Consider the following 23,998-nt stretch of genomic DNA (forward strand, 5'->3'; position numbering starts at 1 on the left):
CCTTCTCGACTCAGGCACCGTTTTGGGATGTATTCTAAACCTTGTTTTCTACTTCTACACAGACCTCCGTGTGCCTAACCGCTGACGTCGCCTCCTCGCTTCCGCCCTGGACTTCATAGCCAGCCGGCACCCTGCCACTACTGCCAGCTCCTGTAATCGTTTAATAAACATTCCTCTTACGTACTCTCTCGTCCGTGTCTGTTGTGGGGCCACGATCTACTAAAACCATAACAACAGTGGCATGTGAGAGTTACATATGACTGGGTTGCTCTCGAAGTCCATGCATCACATGTAATGCCAACTCTGTTTGCAGAAGAGATCTCTTCAGTGACTTGTTGCTTCACATCTGCGTACAGCTGGGGAACTGCAGTCTCTGTAATGAACCGACGAGTGGGGATGGTGTAGCGTGGCTCACACTCGTTAAGCAACTGACTGAAGCCTTCGTTATCAACAACACTGTAGGGCGCAAATCTTTACATATAAAGCATAAAAGTGCATTTGTGATCTTCTTAGCCCGTTTGGATGTTGAGGGGAATTTTTGGTTGAAAGCCTCATTCAGGGTTGGTTGAGACGAGTCAGATGACACACGTTGTGTAGTACCTGTTGCTAGCGGCTGATCAGCGTGGTGTCTTGTCACGTGAAGACGGAGGTTGGTCGTGTTGCCGCAGTATTTGACTTTGTTTCTGCATAGCTTGCATATTGCATGACTCATGTCCAATTCCCGACCGCCTGGTGTCTGCAAAAATCCGAAATACTCTATATCTTTGCCTTGAGTTTTGCCAGCGGTGGAAACAGAATAAACATGCTGCCACCTATTGGCTTTATTGTGCACAGCACCATAGGTGATGTTTTGCTTTCAAAGCAGCCGTCACAGCATTTGATGCCGTATCGATACAGCAGCAACTGCATTGATGCGCGCATCGGCATGACAAAGTCACGATATATCGCCATATTGATTTTTTTAGCACAGCCCTAATGTGAGGGATCCCTCTCCCAGAACGGACAGAAGTGCAATAGATGTCAAGTGTAGGAAAACATCATCAAGATTAGAGTTTTTAGCAGCATGGATGAGGGTAAACATTTTGAAGGATAACTTCAATACAATATGTCAAGCAGTCCTGCTGTAATCATAATTTATGGTCAGCAGCCAGTAAGATCATGATCCTCCATCAAGATCGGATGCCACTATAGTCCACAGTCATTGTCCACTGCCACCAGTTAGAATCCATCATCAGTTGCCACCTTGGTCATGGTCCAGTTATTTCCAAATAGTCACTGATAACCCCTTTCAACAATATAAATACTTACAGGCTACACTTTTCGATAAATAAAACAAGTAAGATGGATGCACATTACGGTAGGGCTATTTAGCCTTAAATTATATCACAATATTTCACGGAATTTGTGATAACAATATTCACGACGATAAAGATACAACAAATTCAGAACACTTTATCAGTGATAGCAGCATGCAGGCAGCAGCATTTATTAGTGCAAACAAAATTAAGGAACTTTTCCATCCTTCTTGTGATATTAGCACCAGGTGTTAACCTGTTATCAGTCTAGACCTGTGTGACGACCTTTTCTTGTTCTAAAAGCTGCTGGATCAGTTTTTGCTGAAGTAGGCCTATGTGCCTGCTGCCACTTTGAGCAGTGAGCAAAGGCAGCCACAATCTTTTTTTCACACTCCTCCAGCCAACCTGGAGCTCCTACTTCTCCTCTCTGTGCAGCCAGGATCAGCAGCATTGCCATCAGCCACCACTCTCTGCTCTTCAATTTTAATTTACAATAAATTAGTTTTTGCAGAACTCAGTTTTTGTTTGACTCCTCTATGTTGCTTCCCTTGAGCCAGGTCGTAACAATATGGCACAGCCCTAATAAAGATTCAGTCACAACAAATCCAACTTCTGTGCCTGTCTGCCATAACTAAAAATGTGACACTCACTTCCTGTGTCCTGTCCACATTAAGTCATTCCTATGGGTGGTTTCAACATACAACTAGAAAATTCCTCCTGCCGAGAAGTTTCAAATGGGTGCCTTCTGCGTCCGAGAGCGAGAGAGAGCAAGAGAGAAAGACAGAGACTTGATCAGTAGGTGGTGCTATCGCTAACACTGCATAGATCTCTTTAGGACAAGGCTCTGATCATGTGACAGGATTTTGGGAGCGATTGCTCACACTTCATTAACTCTTTCAAAATCATTGACAGTTGTTGATTTAAAGAGTTCAACAGTTCCTCTGGATCATGTCCCTCTGTTCTACTCACTACACCACCTGTAGTTTTATTCAACTACTCTGAAGTGTAATAATAAAGAATCCACTGTGCCCTTTACCCCTTTGGCCCCCCTCCTCAGCGTGTGTAACTCACTGATTACCGCAGGTGTGACGTGAGAGAAGGAGACATCAGACCTCGGGAGAACACCCCGAAAAAAAAATGCTCTAATTCAAAATCTATAACTCCTATCCGTGAATGATGAAACTTGGACGAACAAGTACAAATCTATATTATTGGTTAGAGTAATGAAATGAGGCCGTACGAGCAGTTTAGAAGCATACTTCTCATTTCATAAATTCTCCTCCTAAAATGATTCGTTTTAATGGAAGACATTTTTCCACACTCTAGCACTGTCATCAAACAAATACTTGTTACTCAAAAACTATAAGCCCTATCTGGAAAATTAAAACATTTTGAGAATCCCAAGAGTTTTCACTACAAACAGATGTACTTTTTTTATCGTTAAAGCTAAGAAATCGAGCCGTGGGAGTGATTTACGTTGTATTTTATCAGTTATTCCAGAATTTTTGTCAAAATTAAAATGGGCTCAGTTGGGAGAAGACGCCAGGTAAGATTCCTTGATTTCTCTTGGCGGATATAAGCACAGGTCCGAACTATTTGAGAGTGACATGTCTGCGAAGGAAGGTCTCACCACCTAAAATATCGAAAATTCATGTCTAAGGACCTCCGTTTCGGGATTTGAGAGCAGTTTTAGTGCACCCGGGGTACCTGAAAACCCTATAATGAAAACGTTATCGCGATCTTTGAGCGAACTGTTGGACGGAATTCTTATAAAACACATAGCACACCACTGCACACCATTGGCAGTGCATTGTATGGCGCCATGCAATGCACTGCCTAGTGGTGCCTGCACCACAAGGCACCCATAATAAAGAAACCCAGTTCCACCTGTTGACGGGATTAAATACTGCCAGCACAAAGACACAGGGTCTTTCTTGTCATGTCAAAAACACTTTATTTAACATGGCACCAGCCCTTCACACGTGCACCTCCGTAAACTTAAAGGAGACATTTTATTATTTCCTAGTCTCTCTTCTCTAATGGGTTGTATATGTTTTTTGCACGGTGCGCATGGTTCAGGTTCCCATAGTCAGCAACAGAGGGAGCTCCTTCTCCCACAGTAAAGACTTTTCCAGAAGCCTGCGAAAAAATGCCTCCTCACCAATTTTTCTGATATGTGTGCATCTGGTCAACCCACATGAAGCACACTCAGCAGCTGACCACATGAGGGTGGCATAAGGGCCCGACATCCTCTTGTGGGACCCATGCTAAGAACCCAGCACCTTGCAGCTCAATTGGCATTCGACAGAGGATGTCAAAAATGGCAGGTCCGCCACTGGCGCCCTATTCTCTTCACAGAGGAGAGCAGTTCACACTGACCACATGTGACAGCTGTGAAAGAGTCTGGAGACACCATGGTGAACGTTATGCTACATGTAACATCATCCAGCATGACTGGTTTGGTGGTTGGTCAATGACAGTCTGTGGAGGCATATCCAAGTAGGGTCTCACAGACCTCCACGTCAACATTTTCAACTTGATTAATTTGTTCATCGAGATCTGATGTGGGATTTAAGTGTTCCTTTAATTCTTTTGATCAGTTGTAAGAATAGAGCATGTAGCTTTTTATATTAATTTTGTATACCATACCTACCTATATATTTATGACAGTCTAATATGCATGTATTATGCAAACGTTTATTTCAATATATCCTAATACTAAGTCATACATACAGAATTCAACTTTGTACAAGTTACTAACTACTACTTACTACTGTTGTTTAAACAGAGCAGACTTAGTTTTCTTTTGAAGGGGGCAGGAGTTGAGGCAAATGTTTGGGAGTCTGAGCTGAGGCAGCTGGTGCAACAGTTTAATGAATAAAGAAAACTTAAGCATTTTCTTAACATTGTAGCCTGTAAAACTTTACAATGGTCTAATGGATCCTATTGTTGGGGTAGACTCCCCAGTGGGTTGTAAATACTTGGGCCCTGCTAGGCCAAGCTGAAACCAGTTTGGCCAGTTTACAGTCTTAATTCACACCTTCCTTAGACAGGCTGGAGCCAACGGTGAGGACAAAGGATTAAAACTTTTGGAGGCAAAACATTCTCCAGCAGGCCTGAGAATCTCCCCCTGGTGGTTGGAAAATGTCCTGAAGAGCATTCAGGACCCCCGCTGAGTTCCAAGTCCCACCCACTAAGGTCGGAATCCTGACATTCTCATTGGCTGAGAGCCAACTGAACCCTGTGACCACTTCCGGAGGAAGCAAGAACCTCTCAGGTAGAATAAAACCACTGAGACATCAATAATCGCTGCCATTTTAACCTGCTCTGAAGACGTCAACAGACCCCTCCGGGTCTTTCCAGATGATTTAGTTGCTAAAGGGGGCAACCTTAACTTTTAGTTTATCAGCCATATTTACCCTGCTCTGAAGACATCACCAGGCCCCTTCGGGGCCTCCCAGCTGATTTAGTTGCTAAAGGGGGCAACCAGAGTTATTTTCTTTCATTTCTTTCATTGTCTTTTATCTCAGTCAACGTTTTTTGACACATGGTGTCTTTAACATAGACTCCATTTTGAATAACGCAAGTTAAACCACCATTTTGAATGTATTTTCCCATTCTGGCTCTAAATTCAGAACGGCTCCGCCATCTTGTTTTGTAGTCAACCCGCCATTTTGAGAGTTTTTAGGCCTTGATTCCACGAATCATGATTGGCCGCCATCTTGGTTGTGACGGGACTGCGTCATCGCCACGCCCCCTTCTTTTTCTCTCTCTCTCTCTCTCTCTCTCTCGCTCTCTCACACACACCAACACAGACACAGAGACACATTGATAGACACAGACAGATACACACACACAGATACACATAGATGAATACATGTGTTTTCTAAATTGTGATAAGCGGCTGCTGTTGTTATCTTTGAAATATGGGAGTTTGTTAAAATGATGAATCATTAAATAACACTAACTGTATTTCACATGCACACACATAGACACAGACACACAGAGAGACACTTTGACACAGACACACACACATACCGAGACAGACATACATAGGTAGACTGCCGGTTTTACATGTATTTTCTGAATTGTGATAAGTGCTGCTGCTGTGTTTGTATTGAAATATCGGAGCTTGTTAAAATGATGAATTTTTGAATAACAATACTTTATTTCCCATTTTTAATAAATGCTTTTGTAATTAAAGTATCTGTAGTCTGTGATTATTTGTGCATATGTATGTGATTGCAGCTGGATTATGATTGCCTGTGCTCGAACTTAAAACCCTTAATTGTTTAATATATAATCATTAATACTAAATATTGAGATTATTAATATAACTTATATCATTGAGACTGATATTTTATAGATTGACTCGTTGGTCCCTGTAACCAGGGTGGTGCCCCGCGACAATAAGCAATGATTACAGATTTGTATTATTCTTAATTGATAATTTTTATTGTTTTCATTAATTATTTTAACTATTATTAATGGATAACCGTATCATTTCTAATTAAATGTGTTACTGTTCTTAATTAATAGCTTTATCATTTTTGATTATTTTTAATAAATAATTGTTAATTTAATAATCATATTTCATGATTATTAATAATTAGCCAACGTCAATTCTACTACTATTGCAGAACACTATGTAGACTTTTTTCTCCATTAACTGTTTCTAGACATGACCTCTGGGTAAAATCTGAAGAATGGGCTTTGGTAGGGCTGCTCGATTAATCGAAATTGAATCGTGATTATGATTATGGGGTCAAACGATCTCCAAACTACTATAATCGAGTTGAAAAGATTATTTGGCATTTTTTTCGAAAGAGACTTGAGTTGTGTGTGTGGTGACAGGCGTTTAAAAAAAACAGCGCGAGTGGAAAAGCAGGGAGGGCAACAGCAGACCATGTAGCGGCCGAGCAGCGCACCGCTATTCTCAAGCGAGCTCCCGTCTGGCTGTTCTGACCGGTCAGACCGTAGCCGCATTTCTCCGCACCGGTCAGCCGGTCATAGAGTGTTAGGGTTGCCATCATTAAGGGTTTGAATAACCAGGCACCGATATCCTGGTTTCAAGGAGGAATAAGACACGCAGCTGTCCTATTCCTGAAGTTATTAAAAAAGCTTAGACTTCAGAATAAGGGCACATAGTATTAATCGTTTGAATAATCGTGATTTTGATATTGTCCAAAATAATCGTGATTTTTTCCATAATCGAGCAGCCCTAGGCTATGGAAAGGTTGAAATAGGGATATGCATATTGCTTTCCTGCAAACATAACAAGCAGAAACATGAAGGTATTAATACTGCCAAAGAAGTTTTGGTACACTGTATTTGCAGATATCATGGACAGTGAATAAAGCTCTTGTAAAATAGTCATTACCCTGCTAGTTGGGAGTGATATCTCAGGCTGACACGAATGTTTACAATTTTACAAACATAAGCCACTTTGAATCTGTGGCACAAAACCAAACCTGGCCTGAGTAGATGAGGCTGCGCTGCCTTTATCATCAGTGCTTAATTTAATTATCATGTGAAACATATTCTATATATTTGTCTGTGGTGCATAGCTTTTATTGTCAAAAGAGATTCCAAAGTTGCTGACATGCTAGGGAGAGAGACAGAGTGGAATTCAAAGGTGTGGCGGAAGGCAGTATTTCAGAGATTTTTTGGACCAATGATGATAATGTTAGATTTTTCTGAATTTGGTTTGAGAAAATTGTTGCATCCAGGATTTTATTTGAAAAACAAAAGAGGAAGGAAGGTATAAAAATGCTCCATGATTCAATGTAATCCTCACAATTATAATTATATTCTCCATCAGGTGGATATGTACAGTGCCACATATACTGTGCATTTTGAATCATATTTATTAATAAAGTCTATTTCTTCAAATTTATTTAGATTAATTGATGCCGAATTGAAGTCAAGTTCATTTGGGAATTGAAGAGACTGTACCTGTGTATCTGTGTTTATTTTACACGTCTGTTAATGTGTGCCACCCAGCTTGTAGTATGTGATTAATATTATTTAATGAATTGAATAAATATTTTAGTTGCATTAACTTAGCCTTCAGAAATATGGAGTCTCCGACAGGCAGCGCTGTGCCCGCCCACCCCTGCTCGCGACCCGCTACCGTCATGAGCGCGCAGCAGTTACAGCAGCAGCAGTAGTAAAGCCGAGCCCGATAACGCACGGTCTCTCAGCAGTGAGCGGTTCGTCCGTGTCTTTGGCGGCTCTGTTGGTCTGGATGGTACTGAGCGGGACGGACATTTTGACCGAGAAATTCATCAGCAGGATCGCGTGAGTCCCGATGGAGAAACGTGGACGAAGTTAGTGCTGCGCAGAAAAACGTGCGGTGTCGACAGTTCCCATAGTCGGTGATGCGTTTTCGTTTTTCCTCCGCAAGACATAGTGGGACAAGGTTGGTAATTTGAGCCATGTAATATATGCTGTAATAATCTGCTACAGTGGTCGATATGCAGCAACAGCGGGGGCAGTGCTTACCGGGCGATACAGAAGAATGTGGGGTGCCGATGAACAGCGGGTTGTGGAGCTCGAGATTCAGCTGCATGGGGACAAACAAGATATCGGTCCCCGCTGCAGCCATCCATACCTGATCGTTGTGTAGTTTGACATTGCTTTTTCTTTGCATTGTAAACGATATTATCAAATTAATGAATTAATGAATTAATTCATTAATTTGCAGTCTAGTCAGATGTACATTAATAGGAACGTTTTGCTGAATCCACGCAGGCTAGTATATTCTCTATGTTGGCAGGTGTATCTCGGTTATCCTTTCAGTATGAGCTGTAACAACTTCAGAATGTTCTTCTAAGGAAATAAGGCCTTCCCTGCGCTCTTTATGTGAACACTGAAACCTACAGTGCGGGCACATTCACTGCCGGACTGTAATGGAAGTGAATGCAATAAATCATAATGAGTATGTTATTTAATCAGCTGGGGGACTGGTAACAATGAAAAAAATCTGCAGAGTGTGATGGCAGTGCTAACATGTTAGAAGTTAATAGCTGCATATGTATTGGTGCTGTGCCGATAGTCGGAGTCAACAACTGGGGCTGGTGTGGTAGTGTCCCATGAGCATTCAGTGAGTCTCTCTCGCCCTCTCCCTCTGTGTGTGCGCGTGCGTGCTCATAGGGTAGACTGCATCATGAAGGTTACCAGCAGTCAGTGAAAGGCTGCTCTGTCAGGGTGGAGCTCCATTGACTGTCATTTTCTAGGGAGGCTTCTGTAAAAACCATCAGCATGCAGGAGACAGGGTTTGCATTAACTGAAGAGGACGTTCGTATGCTTGCATGGCTGTGGTGTACGAACACACATCTGCTCTCTCTCTCTCTCTCTCTCTCTCTCGCTTCTCTCTCTCTCTCATCTCTCTCTCTCTCTTACTCTCTCTCTCTCTCCTCTCTCTCTCTCATCTCTCTCTCTCTCTCTCTCTCTCTCTCTCTCTCTCTCTCTCTCTCTCTCTCTCTCTCTCTCTCTCTCTCTCTCTCTCTCTCTCTCTCTCTCTCTCTCTCTCTCTCTCTCTCTCCTCTCTCTCTCTCTCTCTCTCTCTCTCTCTCTCTCTCTCTCTCTCTCTCTCTCTCTCTGCCGGAATGTTCGCTGTTATCCTCAGCCTGGATTCTCGTTCCCGCACACGAGCGAGTTTACGGACGCAGGAGCATTATGTTGGCATTTTGTCAGTTTTTGTGTTTTCACTTTGAAGAAGTGGTCTTTTTGTGTCCTTTGCCTCCATTGGCATAGTTGGTGAGTAGATACTGATTAAATTAAACATTTTGGGTGAACAATCCCTTCAACTTATTTTTTTTTTTATAAACACTCCCAGGGCCACATGGAGAGACTGCTATCATTAGAAAGTTATTTGTAGGATTAACAACCACTGGGTGCAGTCACCTGTAGATCTCAAAAGTCAAGTTTTATGCTTGTTTCAGATATGAGCACCTGAGTGGGGGATATGTTAACATTAGCCTCCTTGTTGTAATTCTGTGTTGAGACATTGGGATTTTTTGGCAGCAACACTTGGTCACCAAGAGTGTTTGCTAATTTAAACTATTTACTATTTACTCTCTTTATATAGTTTGTCTAGTCTACACATCTTTCTAGGAATAATTTGTAAAGGAGGTTTTCTGTAGAGGTTTTCTTTTTTGACTGGCTCTTTTTATAATTTTTCCCACATTTTAATGTAGTTAGTAAGCAAGTTAGTAACCTTTGCTAAGCTAGGCGAAACATATCTGTACTGGACACAGTAGTTTTCCTCTTGTCTGACTCAGGGTCATGTGACAAATTATGTTATCTGTCTTTACATAAAGATATACCCTTTCAAGAACTTTTTTAAGTCTTTATGAGGTTGGAACTGAGTGAATTGAACTATGTTACACAATTTTGGACCATGGTTTTGCATTTCCTCTCTTTGACAAACACATTAAAGCTTTTGGATGATTTTGCTCAGATTTACTGATACATCTGATTTGGAAGTTAGATATTCATTTAAATTGCAATGAAGTGGCTGCACAATAATAAATAAAATATGCATGAGATGCTGCCTGCAGCGGCCGACCTCCTGAGAACTCTGTCCTCCACATGGAAAAGAAAGGGAGTGAGGGGTTAGAAGCCCTCCCTCCTTGTCCTCCTCCACCCTCCCCCTCATCCTTAGGGTCCCAAGGGCTTTGTGAACGTGTGTTTGTGCCAAATGCCAGCAATCTATATTCCCCCCTCTTTCCTCCTCTCGCTGTGTATGACAGAAAGAAGGAGAGGGTGAGATTGGGGGATTTCTTTCGTTCCGTTTTTTCATTCTGGCTGGGGGTTGCCTGTTATGTACGAGTGTCTCATCCTGACTGTGTTGAGAAAAGGGCTGGTTTATGATTGTGCGTGTGAACGGCCTGCTGCTGTTCGAAGCAACTGCTGGAAAGCTTTTGAATGGTGGTGTAGACACTGATGCCCATCAGCATTGTCTTTTCATTTTTTGCTGACATGTGTCCGTCAGCCTGTTCTCACTGTTACCCTGTCTCTGAACATTCTGTCTGCATGTGGAGTAGTCAACACTGTGTAAAATCTAGCTTTGAATTTTGTTTAATTTCAAGGTGCTGTGTCAGTTTACCACCAATAAATAATTTCAACATTTAATCATGAGAAGATTTTCTTAAACAGTGACCCATTTACAGAAGAAACAAACAGGCCTATGGTATTTTTATTGCAAGTGCCTCGTTTACGTACATACATATTTTACATGTGCCGACAGCAGCGATACATACTGGTATGTATGTATCAATCAAATTGTATTTGTATTGCCCATATTCACCAATCCAAATTTGTTTCATAGGGCTTTAACATGGTGTGACATCCTCTTTCCTTAACCCTCAACAAGAGGAAGGAAAAACTACTAAAAACCCTTTTAACAGGATAAAAATACGTAGAAACCTCAGAGAGAGCCACATGTGAGGGATCCCTCTCCCAGGATGGACAGAAGTGCAATAGATATATAATTGTAGAGGAAAACATCATCAGATTCATGATTCAAGAGTTTTATTATCAAATGCACAGAGATAACATTAAGCAGTCGCTGGCAATGAAATACTTGAGTCAGAGGCTCTCTTCTAACAATGCTCAAGAATTAAAAAAAAAAAAATAATAAAATAGTGTAAAATAAAATATCCAAACTTTAATATATGAAATAAAATATATATATATACACAGCTGAATAAAGGTTTTAGCAGCATTGATAAGGGTAAACGTTTTGAAGGATAACTGAAGGTCAGATACTTGAAGGTCGATTAACCTTTAAACCTTTCTCCTATCCGAGACAAACTATTCTCCCACAGTGGTACTTAGAGACAGTGAATCACAGCGGCAGCATAGGGAGGAGGAGAGAGGGCAGACACAGAATAATGTCTGTCGTCGCAATCAATATGTTATTATATAAAGCATTTTATTGGTTTACATTTGTGGAGCATTCCATGTTAAATCATGACACATTTGGGCCACACAATCACAGTTAATGAAATGATTCATACTGATTTGATCACATGATAAACCTATGGAACCGAAAATGAATGTTGTGCAACTTTTTTTGGTGGCTGTGAATTTAACTTGTCATATATCCTCTGATATAGTAGCCTGGATGCCAGACGAATTTAGCCCCGCCCACAGCATTTGAGGTCGGGAAGATCGGTCTGGAGTCGGTCCGTTGGGGAGAAATTATGCCGACCGGGCCAATCAGATTGTCAGGGCGGGCTTTATACGATGATGGACAGATGATCAACAGTAACGTAATCAACCACGTCATTAAAGTGTCCTTGGGTTGAATTCGTTTTCAACAAACATGCCTGCCGCTGGAGAGCTGAGATGTGTAGATGATGCCATTGAGTCTGTTTTAGAAGACATCGACAGCGCATTCATTTTGAAAGAGGAACAGAGAATGTGGAGGCGAGGCCAAAGCACCGCGCTAATCCCTATCGCGCCGGCGCTTGGATGTTCACACCGGACACTGAAGCGACGCTGAACCGCCGGGCAGCGCTAATAATATCACCCGTTGATCCAGTAGATTAAAAGCATATACTTACTTGTTGCTCCAACATTAAGCAAAAGCGTCCCAACATTTGTCTTTCCTGGTGTTGTCTTTATACAACATGTTCCGAGGATCATACAACTCACTGTACTTCTCCACTTCAATTATTAATTTATGTCATCCATGTTGAAGAACTTCTCCGCTGTTTGCTCCGTTAAATGTCGGGTTTCGGGGGTAAATTACGTATTCTCCACTCAAGCCTATGTGGAGAATACATAGCCCCCTCTCTCTCTCTTTTTATCTGTATCACTGCTTGTGTGAGTGTAGTGGATGGGCAGAGGGGGACATTTAATAATGTCATTGGTCAAATTATAACACCAGGACAACAGAAGGGGACTTCAAAGTATGGGATGCATATTTGATCATTTATATCATATAAGATATGTCATCAATATAGTTTAAAATCGTTTTTCAGTGTGTTTCCTGGTGCGATACGCTCGCGCCAAGTGCAAAAAATAGACTCGACGCCGAAACGATCGCTGCACGGCTCGAGCAGCCTTGGCGAAGCGCGCGTTTCAGCCTCTGGTGTGACCCGCACAAAGTTTTAACATGGGATTGGATGGGAGCCAGCTGTTATTTGAGGGTTGGCGCTGCGTTGAAGCGTAGCTTCTGCATCGCTTCAACGTCCGCCGTGAACCCGGCGTCTACGTTGCTCTGATTGGTTGAAGGTCTATCCATTGAGCGAAGAGGAATTTTATTTCCTGGTTCGGTTGAAACACGCCCCATAATCACAGCCCAATGGAGCGGTCTCAGACTCGAATTCTGACTAGAATTGTGAGTCTGACAGCGTCAGGCTAATGAAAACCATGTGGCCCACTCAGTATTTCAGACATCAACATCCTTTTTAAACTAAACACCTCCTTTTTTAGAACATAGGACAAGTTAAGTTCTGCCGCACTAAATAATGCATAGGGCCAGTTGATGTTATCAACCTTCTGGACCTATATCAGCATAACTAAGAGCAGGTCTAAGATTGGAGCAGCTCTAACTATAAGCTTTATCGAAAAGGAAGGTTTTAAGCCTTCTCTTAAATGTACAGATTGTGTCTGCCTCCCGAACTGAAAGTGGTAGATTATTCCACAGGAGAGGGGCTTGATGGCTGGAGCGGAGTGCGCTAGTGGGTTGATAGGGTACTAACAGCTCTTTAAAGTAAAATGGCGCCATATTATTCAGGTCCTTGAAGGTGAGGAGGAGAATTTTGTATTCTATTCTAGATTTAACCGGAAGCCAGTGTAGCTATGCTAATACTGGAGACATTAGCTCTCTTTTCTTGGTTCTCGTCAGGACACGTGCTGTGGCATAGTGGAAAAGCTTCAAAGTCTTTAACGACTAACTGCTGGAGGTTGATAATAATGAATTACAATAGTCCAGTCTGGATGTAACAAAGGCGTGTACTAGTTTTTCTGCATCTTTTTGCGAATGGACATTTGAGATATTACGCAAGTGGAAAAAGGCTGTCCTAGAAAATTGTTTTAGGTGTCAATTAAAGGACAAATCAGTTTCTGACTGTTTCATTCTAAGCAAGGGCAATGTCGTCTAGCGCGTCAATATCATGAGATAATGTGTCTCTAAGGTGTTTCTTTGAATGTATCCTCAAGTTCAGTCGCGAAAACCATCATTCACTATGATGCAACTGGCTCTCATGAGGACCCCCCAGGACAGGAACACCAAGGTTACTCTACTGAATTTATCCTCGGCAGGATAAATTCAGTAGAGTAACCATTCCCAGAAACCCGCAAATTAACAGCACCTCAGATTAGAGGCAACGTAAATGCTTCACAGAGTTCAAGTAGCAGACACATCTCAACATCAGCTGTCCAGGGGAGACTGCATGAATCAGGCCTTCATGAATTCCTGCAAAGAAGCCACTACTGAGAAAGACCAACACGAAGAAGATACTCGCTTGGGCCAAGAAACACAAGCAATGGACATTAAACCAGTGGAAATCTGTACTTTGGTCTGATGAGTCAAAATTTTAGATTTTTGTCTCCTACTGCCAAGACTTTGTATGACACACAAAAGGTGAGCGGGTGGTTCCCACCGTAAAGCATGGAGGACGTGTGATGGTGTGTGTGTGTGTGTGGGGGGGGGGGGGATAAATTGTAGAACACTGATACAGTTCTACCAAAAAACTGCAGAGAGCCTGTTTTAAAGGTCACCACCTGCTTTATGTCACTCAGCTCTGTTAACACTGAGATGCCTGAATTCAATGTGGAAACACGATCAGCTCAGTCTGCATGTGGATTTACTTGTAGTTAAACATTTAACCTCAGTGTTAAATAGACATAAAGTCCAGAAAATTGTACTACTTTTACTACTTTTACTACTGCCTGAGTAAAGCTGCTTCATAGCTTATACAACTTAGAGATGGCAAAAAGGACTGCTGCCAAGTTACAACCCAGTGTAATTTTTAGGTGTTAAGAAAAGCAGAATTACCTAAAGCCCAGTTAATACAGATTTATGAATTGATGTTGCATACACATAGCCCAGACTTTTGTTGAATTATGAAGAGGGTTTGGGAAGGTGATCTCAATTCTAAACAGTTAAGTTCATTACTAACTGTTATTGCAGCTGCTAAGAGGAGTAGTGTTAGTGTCAGAATGCTAGGCAATAGTCACTGTCAGAGCCAGAGTCCCTGGCATTCAGTGCCATGGCAACCCCATTCGCCAACCCCCACCCTCAAGACCTCCATTTATAACTGCAGATAGAGAAGGGGGAAAGTGAAAAAACAAAAGACTGATGGACAAGCTGAATAACTAGTAGAATAGAGGTAACGGTCAGTTTGTTAGTCCCTCCCATACTTGAACTGAGGCAGAAGTGTGTGTGTGTGTGTTTGTGTGTGTGTGTGTGTGTGTGTGTGTGTGTGTGTGTGTGTGTGTTCGTTTGTGTTTGTCCGGGTTCTCTGGGAAATGCATGCAAGGGTGAAGCTCTGCAGTAGTCTTAAATCTTAGGCAGTCTTCTCAGCCACCTAATTGCCATTAATCATTGATGTTTTCCTGTTTGTTTGTTAAAGATTATAAGGTGCCAGCAGTAACGATTTTTAGACCTAATCTCACTCTAGTAGAGATGGGGAAAGTGGAGTCAGGGAAGAGGAGGAGAGAATGAAAAAATGAGATGGAAGGTATTAAATGAGAGTAACTGGTTTGGATTTTTAGTCATAGGGAGATGTTGGAGAGGTGTGTCGTTGGGGCCCTGCAGCACTACACTCAAGATTTGTGGATTATCTGAAGGTCAGTGAGTTGTTTGTTTGTTTGTGTTGAGTGTTTAAGAGTGAGACGGTAAAGGCCGAATTATAGTCGGGTTGCACGTACGCACGCATGCACGCAAGACACGCAACATGCCCCTTTCATGCCCTCTGCGGGCTTGCGTGCGTCCGCCAATTTTTCTAACTACACGACAAAGCGACGCCAGCCTCACGCAGCCCGCAAGGCTTGTGATTGGTCTGCTTACTACATCCCGTCCGGAGTCTAGTTTCCAGTTTCATGCCCCACAATACGCGGAAATCACGGAAAATTTAGAAGAACGAATATGGACCACTTGACAGAAGAGATCCGAAAGTATGACCACTTGTATAACCCGTCACTGACTGGCCGATTTGTCCGCCAGAAATAGGCTATGAGGAGCCGGAGTGGCGATGTAAATAAACAGTCGACGAAGAAGAAGACGACTCTTCTTTGTGTGTTTTGTCTTTGAAAAAAAAAGTTACTCCGTCTTGTGTTCTGGCAATTTCAAGTTGATCAGCGTTTGACATTGATTATATATTGTCTGTAACAATGCAAGCAGGACGTTGCAAAGGTGTTTCCTGGCCAGATTGATATTGGATCAAGTTATGCTGTTCTGACAATGTGAGCCCAGACTTCCAATGAAAAAATTGTAACTAATTTCGCTACTTGTTGTTATGTTGCAACCAAACTGCACTAACAAATATGTTTTGTTGCAAACGTATATTTGTTAAGGTTTGAAGGAGGAGATGGACCCAGGATGCAGAGGTTATAACAAAAAGGGGATTTAATCTACAAAAACAAAACAAGAACACTAACACAAGTTACACAGGCAACAAAGCGCATGGAAAACAAGGAACGAGGAAGCGGTAGAAGCTGGTCGAGACAGCAGGTGCAGACAAACCATTTCTCACGACGTGGGGAGAAAACAACTAGTACAACCCGACACCAGACAAAGGGAAACAGAGGCTTAAATACACAGCAGGAAGGCCGGGGCAATTACACCAGGTGAAACACATGAGGATTGGAGAGCACAATCAAAAGACAGGAAGTGAGACACCGAGAAGCTGAAACAAGACAGTGAGAGCAAGGCTACAAAATAAAACAGGAAATAGAAAACACACAGACTGAAATTAACAAACTAAAATGACAGGACACCACAATATTGGCTGTATTATGAACTGAAGAAATGTCTTTACAAATGAATGAAAAATAAAAAAATAACAGGAGCAGATCCATGCGATCAGTGGTTTAGGCCAGTGGTCTCCGACCCCCGGGCCATGGACCGGTCCCGGCCCGTGGGTCATTTCATTTCCGTGGGCCGCACAGAAAGAATAAACAACTTACATTATTTCCATTTTATTTATTATCTGATTCTGAACTTTGTTTTATTTTGAAAAATGACCGGATCCTCTCCGTTATGACTCATGCTTTATGCAAGACGCTTGCCTCGTTCATGTGACTTTTTCGCTCAACACAAACTCACACAGTATTTCTCTGACCCATTTGTCAACAAACCAGGTGAATCCAGCATGTATGTGCAAGAAGAAGATCAGCTGCTGGAGATCGCAAATGAAGGAGGCCTTAAAAGTATGTTCGAGAAAACAACTCTGCCGGTGTTCTGGATTAAAGTCACGGCAGAATACCCTGAGATCGCCACAACAGCACGTAAAAACTGTGTTGCCATTTCCGACATATCTGTGCGAAGCAGGGTTTTCTGCTGTGACGGCAACCAAAAAAAAAAATTATGGAGTAAACTGGACATCAGCAACACACTTCGGGTGTCATGTCACCCATTAGCCCTAGATGGGATCGCCTTGTTAAAGAGAAACAGCCTCAGGGCTCCCACTGATTCAGCGTTGTGGCTAGTTATATGTATCATGCACTTTATATCTGTTTTTTATTTGTGATTTATTCATTGCTTAGGATGCGTGTGTGTGTGTGTGTGTCATTACGGTAAGCGTGCTGCGTCATTTCCTGTTTTCTTCCCACTGGTGGTGGTCGCTCTGCGAATTAGCTCCGCTGCTAAACACAGCTGTTTCTCCGTGGCACTACGGCTAAAATCACCGGTCTGTAGTTAAACACTCGCACATACCAACCCTTACTCTATCGTGATTAGTGATTCTGTGTGTTCTGTCTGAGCTCACAATCCTAGCTCTATAGCAGCGATGTCTTCTCTCTCTCCCTGTTGCTCCATTGCTTTCTCTTGCTCCGAGTGTCTAATGTTTACCTACTCCTCTGCCTCCCTTAACAGTAGTGGTACATGTAATAAATGTAGTGTGTTGATTTCGATGGAGGCTTGGCTTAGCGTCTTAGAAGCTCGGCTCCGCAGCCTAGAAACTCCGTTAGCTGTAGTTAGCCGGCTCCCGCTAGCCGCGGAGCCAAGTTGTTTAGCACGTAGCTTAGCCTTAACGAGCAGTCCCCAGACTAGTCCTGTGCAGCCGGGAGCCCAGGGCAGCTGGGTGACGTTCCAGAGGGGGCATAGTGCTAGACTTAAAAAAAGCCCACGATTTAAGAGCCACCAGCTCACGTTTCAAATAGATTCGCTCTTCTCAGCGAGGCACCCGCTGATAAACAAACTTTGATTATTGGCGACTCGGTTCTGAGAAACATCAGGTTAGCGACACCAGCGACTATAGTTAATATTATCCCAGGGGCCAGATCCGGCGACATCGAATCTAAACTTAAGTTAATGGCTAAAACTAAAAAAGGTAAATACAATAAAATCAAAGTTCATGTCGGCAGCAACGACTGTATGTCGGAGGTCACTAAATTTAATGTTGAGTCGTGTGTGCTATTGCTAAAAGGATGTCAGACAAAGTAGTTTTCTGTGGCCCGCTCCCTAATACAACCGGTGACGACATGTTTAGCCGCATGTTGTCTTTTAACCGCTTGCTGTCGAGGTGGTGTCCTGTAAACGGTGTGGGCTTTATAGATAATTGGCTAACTTTTTTGAGAAAACCTGGTCTTGTTAGGAGAGACGGTGTTCATCCCACTTTGGATGGAGCAGCTCTCTTATCTAGGAATATTACTAAGTCTATAACATGACAACCCATAGTTGGGACCAGGAAGCAGAGCTGTAGTGCTAAACACTTCTCTGCGCTCCCTCTGGATCAGTCACACAACCCCATAGAGATTGTGTCTGTTCACCGTCTGATTAAATTATTGAAATTAAACAATAACAGAGCGAGAACTCCACACAAACATTTTATACAAATTAAAACAACCTCTGAAACAACACAGGAAACCCAGACTTTTAAATGTGGTCTTTTAAACATTATATCACTGGCAAAAAAGGCTCTTTTAGTTAATGAAATAGTCTCTGATTACAACATAGATTTATTGTTCCTCACTGAGACGTGGCTGCATCCTGATGAATATGTCAGCCTAAATGAATCTACTCCCCCCAGTCATATCAATTCACAGGTTCCTAGAGAAATTGGGCGAGGAGGTGGAGTTGCTGCTATTTTTAACTCCATTAATCCTAAACCTAAACTCAGCTACAAATCATTTGAATGTCTGGTTCTTAGTCTTCCACGCCAATCCAGGAACCACCAACAGCCAATCATATTTGCTGTAGTTTACCGTGCTCCCTGTTACGGTTTGAGGGAGGAGATGGACCCAGGATGCAAAGGTTATAACAAAAAGGTGATTTAATATACAAAAAACGTCTTTAACAAGACAAAAACAAAACAAGAACACTAACAAAAGTAACACTGGCGCCAAGGCACACTGAGAACAAGGAATGAGGAAGCAGAAGGAGCTGGTCGAAACCGCAGGAACAAACAAACCATCTCTCTCGACGTGTGGAGAAAACAACGAGTACAACCCGACACCAGACAAAGGGAAACAGAGGCTTAAATACAGAGCAGGAAGGCCGGGGCAATTACACCAGGTGAAACACATGAGGATTGGAGAGCACAATCAAAGACAGGAAGTGAGACACCGAGAAGCTGAAACAAGACAGTGAGAGCAAGGCTACAAAATAAAACAGGAAATAGAAAACTCACAGACTGAAATTAACAAACTAAAATGACAGGACACCACACTCCCAGGGCTTATACTGAATTTTTAAAGGAACGCGTAGCATTTATTTCAATACTAGAGTCTATTGGTTTCCGTCAGTGTGTGCACAAACCTACTCATTGTGGTAACCACACACTTGACCTTGTATTATCGTACGGTGTCGGAATTGAAAATGTAACAGTACTTCCGCGCAATCCAGTTCTATCAGACCATAATTTAATAACCTTTGATTTTTCAATAATTGAATATATGTCACTAATAAAAAATTAATTTTCTAGATGTCTACCTGATAGTGCTGTAGCTAAATTTAAGGAAATAATCCCAGTTACATTTAAACCCGTATAAACAACAAATTCTTTAAAAACCTGAGATCCATTGAGATCAACCACCTCGTTGATAGCTCTGCAGACTCATTACGATTAACATTAGACTCAATAGCGCCTCTAAAAAAGAAAAATGTCAAACATAGTAAATTAGCTCCGTGGTATAATTGAGACAAATGAGTTAAATAGCAATATCTTTATGACCTTTTTTAATGATACAATTTTTAATGATAAAATTCAAACTATTAGAAATAAAATCAACCATTTCCTGCCCTCAATTGGCACTAATACCCTCCCAACAACAGAGATCTCAGAAACGGCTGAGAATCCTACCCATTACTTAGACAGCTTCTCTCTGATCACCCGTGATCAGTTTACCAAATTTATCTCAGGTTCTGAACCAACAACCTGTATCTTAGATCCCATTCCTACAAAATTACTTAAAGAAATTCTGCCCCTAATTGATACTTCGTTACTTAACATTATCAATCTGTCATTATCATCAGGTTATGTACCACAGTCTTTTAAATAGCTGTCATCAAACCCCTACTCAAAAAACCCACCCTAGACCCAGAGGTTTTAGCCAATTACAGGCCAATATCTAATCTCCCTTTCATTTCTAAAATCTTAGAAAAAGATGTTGCCAAACAGCTGTGTGAGTTTCTCCAGGAAAATAATATATATGAAGACTTTCAATCGGGGTTTAGAGCCAATCACAGTACAGAGACAGCCTTGGCAAAAGTCCCTAATGACCTTTTAATAGCCTCAGATCAGGGACTTGTGTCTGTCCTCGTTCTGTTAGATCTCAGTGCAGCATTTGACACAATTGACCATCACATTTTATTACAAAGACTCAAAAAGTTAATTAACATTAATGGAACCGCCCTTAACTGGTTTAAATCATATTTTTCTGATCGCTCCCAATTTGTGCAAATTAATGATGAGTCATCTGTGCGCACCAAAGTTAACCATGGTGTTCCACAGGGCTCTGTGCTCGGCCCAATTTTATTCTCATTATATATGCTTCCACTAGGAAACATTATCAGGACATACTCGGTAAATTTCCACTGCTATGCGGATGACACCCAGTTATATTTGTCAATAAAACCTGAACAAAGTAATCAATTAACTAAACTTCGAACATGTCTTAAGGACATAAAAACCTGGATGACCCGCAATTTTCTCTTAATAAACTCAGACAAAACAGAGGTTATAATACTTGGCCCCAAACACCTTAGAGAAACATTATCTAATGATATAGCTGCGCTAGACGACATTGCCCTTGCTTTCAACAAAATAGTCAGGAACTTGGGAGTGATCTTCGATCCTGATTTATCCTTTAATAGTCACTTAAAACAAATTTCTAGGACCGCTTTTTTCCACTTGCGTAATATTTCAACAAAAAGATGCAGAAAAACTAATCCACGCCTTTGTTACATCGAGACTAGACTATTGTAATTCATTATTATCAGGCTCCAGCAGTAAGTCGTTAAAGACTCTACAGCTTGTCCAAAATGCCGCAGCACGTGTCCTGACGAGAACAAAGAGAAGAGAGCACATTTCTCCAGTATTAGCATCGCTACACTGGCTTCCAGTTAAATCTAGAATAGAATTTAAAACTCCTCCTCAACTTCAAGGCCCTTAATAATATAGCGCCTTTTTACCTTAAAGAGCTGTTAGTACTGTGATGGAAATTCATCTTGAGATTTGAAATAATGAAATCAGACTGGAGTTGCCATTGAGTCTTTATAATAGTAATCTCTGCAGAGATACACAACAAGCACGGGTGCTCAGGATGGAACAACTGGCTGCGAAGGTGAAAAAGCCAGGATTTATACAAAGAGGTGCTTCATAAAACTTAATATGAAAAAGATATGAAATCCTCCTCAGTGCCTATCTGCTGTGTCCGTCCACTGTAGCAAACTCCCAGCTTGCCAAGGCCACAGTAGTGAGACACCTGGTCTGTTGAATTTTCCCTTACACTCCACCATTTGATCATCAATAAAAATATGATCACTAACGCAAAATAATCAAGAAACATCATAATCATTATCAATAACAAACATCAACTCATAGAAGAAAAATCTACGAGTCTGCAACCCTGGTACTCTGCATATATACAGAATCACTGGCGCTGAGGCCACAATAGGTAGCCACTGCTGTTTTTGTGGAAAGGAAACAAAAAAGGTTCTTTTACTGTAATGGAGAAAGTGTTTAAAATGAAAAAATATGGAAGGAAATCAGGTCAAACAAAATCATTTTCTAATTAACCATTATCAAAATGTAACATACTGTATTGATTGGCAAAAGTAACTCATATTAAAATGTAATAAAACGTTAAATGTCACCATAAAGTATATCTAAGGTTGAAAATATCATAGGCCTTTAACATGGTGTGACATCTTCTGCCCTTAACCCTCATAAAGCGTAAGGAAGAAAACTACTCAAAAAACCCTTTTCACAGGGTGAAAAATAAGTAGAAACCTTAGAGAGAGCCACATGTGAGGGATTCCTCACCCAGGACGGACAGAATATGTATGTATATATTATTAAGTATGTACAAACTTCATAAAGTAACACATCAACCTTAAAAATTCAGAGATTTAAATGAAGGCATCATAAAATATGAAGTTGAAAGGATAATTGCAGTAGCTGTTTTTGACTAGTGAAATCACTAAGAAACACATACGCAAGCTGGAGGGATAGTATCAGTGTGTGTACTTTCAGTTGAAGGCGTCATCTGGTCCGAAGGAGCTGGTACTCGTTTGCAGTGACTGGCGTGGATTAAGGTGGCTCTTTCAGCAACTTTCACTGCTGTGTAGGTTGTGAGCAGTATCTGGTAAGGCCCTTGCCACCTGCGTTAGCACCAATTCTTTCTCCAGAAATCCTTGACCACCACAAAGTCGCCTGATTGGAGGTTGTGAAGCGGTTCAGTAGCCTAATGGGGAAGGGAGGATGTCACCTGTTTCCTGATGTCTGAAAGAGACGAAGTTAGGTTAGCACAATAGGACAACATGTTATCATCACACAAGTCTGTGGATGGAAGCGGAGGAGACGGAGGAGCCACACCAATGTGGGGAGGAGTTGCAAAAAGATTCTCATATGGTGAAAGGTTAGACCTGGTTCGTTTTCTCATCCTCATGTACATCAACACCAGAGGCAGGACTTTTGTCCATGCAAGACCTGTGTCCTCACAGCACTTTGCAAGTTGAGTTTTGAGTGTGCCGTTCCCTCGCTCCACATGTCGACCATCACTAAACAGTGAGATTTACCTTCTGATGGTGATAACTCTATGAAGTCCATCATCAGATGTTCAAAAGGTCGAGTAGGTGGTGGGTGTGCTGCCTGGCTGGTTACAGCCACTGGCAAGCCAACATTGTGTGTGGCGCAGATTACACATGACTGACAGTATTTTTGAGCATAGGTGGAGACACCTTTCGTAAACCAATGTTCTGTTATCATAGATAACATCCCCAATTTAGATGTGTGATCTTGTGGAGGTGGAGGTGGTAAGCGAGCTGCAGCTTTAGCCACTGTATCTGCTTTGGCGTTTCCCAGAGACACCACATCCGTAGCATGTGTGTGCAGCACATTTGCATACAGCGACAGTCTTTGGGAGCAAAATGGCAGATAGAAGATCTGTGATGAGACCGTGGTGTGCTACATCCAGAGGATGTGAGGACGTTTCTGTGTTGCCAAAGGGCGCCAAAATCACGCATATCTGGAGTCAGTGTAGACTGTGAGTGTTTTACCAGTAGCCAATTTGCATGCTTCCGTGAGTGCAATGAGCTCTGCTGCCTGTGCTGAGAGGTGATGAGGAAGAGAACTCATGACGAGGACTTCGCTATCTGAACAAACAGAGAAACCAACACAGTTAGTACCAGAGACAGGGTCACGTGAGGTGGACCCATCGACATACAGAATCAAGTCAGAGTTAGAAAGAGGTTCGTCAGAGAGGTCAGGTCGTGGGGAACACTGGACGTGAAGTTCAGCCACACAGTTGTGTTCTTCCCCGTCATCCGGAAGCGGAAGAAGCGTGGCTGGGTTCAAGTTGAACAGCGTTTCACTGTGATGTTGGGCATATCAAGAAGAACAGTGTGATACCTCAGCAAGCGAGCAGCATAGAGATGTGAGGTCTTCTGTTCTGTAAGAATGAGAGACACAGCATGAGGAACAAGGAGGGTCAAGTCAGAGTAACATACTATGTCTCGTGAGGCAAGGACGGCTTTTTCACAGGCGGCCACTGCACGCAAACAACGTGGGAGGCCAGCTGCAACCGGATCAAGTTTGGCGGAGAAGTAGGCGACAGGGCGAAATTTCTCACCGTGAGACTGAAGGAGGACGGAAGTCATGCAGCGGTCTCTCTCATCCACAGCCTGAACAAAAGGTTTGTCAGGGTTAGGGAGAGCAAGAGTGGGAGATTGCTGCAGCGTCTTCTTCAGTGTGACAAATGCCTCGTCTGCCTCTGGATTCCAAACGACACGTTCGTGAGGAGTGATTGGTTTGCCGTGGTACAGAGCACCTAAGGGGGCTTCAAGAAGAGCAAAGTCAGGA

At 42.2% G+C, this 23,998-nt stretch overlaps 1 protein-coding gene across 1 annotated transcript in view; it reads left to right on the plus strand.

The window, feature by feature from the left end:
* Nucleotides 1-7,491: 7,491 nt before the first annotated feature.
* fat3a (FAT atypical cadherin 3a) overlaps nucleotides 7,492-23,998 on the plus strand; it is a 148,016-nt gene continuing 131,509 nt past the window's right edge. The window contains exon 1 of the mRNA XM_062386145.1: nucleotides 7,492-7,716. The gene's annotated coding sequence lies outside the window, so the exon portion shown is untranslated. The remainder of the gene's footprint in view (nucleotides 7,717-23,998) is intronic.

Source organism: Platichthys flesus, chromosome 4 (assembly GCF_949316205.1).
Source record: "Platichthys flesus chromosome 4, fPlaFle2.1, whole genome shotgun sequence".
Taxonomy (NCBI): Eukaryota; Metazoa; Chordata; class Actinopteri; order Pleuronectiformes; family Pleuronectidae; genus Platichthys; species Platichthys flesus.